Consider the following 1,710-nt stretch of genomic DNA (forward strand, 5'->3'; position numbering starts at 1 on the left):
ACTTTAAAGGGGCAGGACGCCCCCCGCTTCCCCCGCGTCACCTAAGGTGACTTTTCCCTCTTCGAACAGCCCGACGCCCCTCACCCTGCTGCCGGTCGCGGAGATTTGCGCGCTCCCTGCACCGCACTGCCTGCCTCGGCCGCCCACCCGCCGTGCCCCAGCTGGGGTGACATAGGCGGCTTAAATATCTAAAATAATTCCCCCAAAGCCAGAGCGTGGGGTTTTGTGGGTGCCTACGTCTCCGAGGGAGGTTGCAGTTAAAGCTCACGTCCAAATGGCTTCGTGGCCGTCATGTCGAGTCGCCCTGGGGACCCACCCTTCAGCAACTCAGCGCTGCCCTTCCATTGAGATTGGGGCGCTTAAAGGCAGATTCCCGAAGAGAACCTCTGTAGAGGCATCCCCGTGCGCGGTGACTAAGCACACAATTCCTACCTAGAACAGACACATAGTTTCGAAAGCAGTTTCGATTTATTAACGGGGAATTTACTGCTGAATGGGGCCTTCGCGACCCTCTTCAAATTTCCTGACTAGAGCGCTCTATTCACGTTCGTCGATAGCCGCAATACGGCTGGTTGCACATGGTGAATTTCGGTTACATTTTTATCTGTAACGATATCTTGTTCTGTGCATTACTTAAATCACATGTATGGGGAATTAACCTATAATCTGGATTGGAGATTGGAACTAGGATTTGAAAAGTACGGAAAGATGTGGGGGAAAATGGACCTTGAAGGACAGCTATGAAAATTTTTCAGAGGTAGGGGCTGTGCTGGTCAGTTCGAGCCCGAGGAAGAGGATACAAGCGACGGCTGCAACGAGATTTTTTTTTATCCTTTTAGTGTACAGGAAAAAAAAATAATCAAAGAGGCAAATAGGAGCCAGCAGAGAAAGGTTTAGCCGTGTCTCCTCACAGCGAAGTGCAGTCGAGGCTGGCGCACGTTACAGCCCGCGGCTGCCGCCGGCCGCCGGGGCTATTTTTCGTTTCTTTTCAAAAATCCGTACTTCGAAAATGCCCTGTTTTAAATCCCAGACGCCCTAAATAAATAGCACTTCTTCTCTCGGGCAGTGAGGATAGGAGGTTCACAATTCTGAGAGAAGGAGCGATTCCCCTGGGCTGGGTGCGACGTGGGTGCGGGCGGCCGCGGGAACCTGCGAGGGGCGAGGATTTATCGGCCGCGGCTGGACTGGGGGGCTCCGATAGGGCGCGAGGCAGGGACCCGCATCCCCTCTCTTTTGCTTCCGAGAGAGAGGCCGGTTGCTTCAAGAACGAAGTGAAAAGGGGACTTTACAGTTGCATTTTCTTCCCCCCGCTGCTTGCTTGTGGATATCGAGAACAAACCCCTCGGACAGAAGGATCAAAGGGAGATTGCTTCGGGAGAAATGTCATTTCTTGTCCTTTACAGCAAGCAAAAAATAAGACACGCTTGGCGGGGAAAAAAGAATAAATAAATTTTTATCTATCTACCTACCTACCTACCTAACCCAAATCAAATTTAAAAAATCCTTAAACAACGACTTCGCCAAATCCCCAAGCGACCACGCAAGGAAAAAAGCCTCAAAGCGGAGGCTTTTTTCCTCGGGAGAGGAACGGCGCGGTCTGGGGTTGTTGCCCGGGCTGTTCGCTCCCCGGGCGCTCCTGATAGTTTCGGCTGCGCTGGTAGAAGGGAAAGCCGCGCTCTTTCACCACTGGCAGCGCGGCCGCCCCGTACG

This window comes from Manacus vitellinus, unplaced genomic scaffold (genome assembly GCF_001715985.3).
Source record: "Manacus vitellinus isolate BGI_N305 unplaced genomic scaffold, ASM171598v3 scaffold_1_pilon, whole genome shotgun sequence".
Taxonomy (NCBI): domain Eukaryota; kingdom Metazoa; phylum Chordata; class Aves; order Passeriformes; family Pipridae; genus Manacus; species Manacus vitellinus.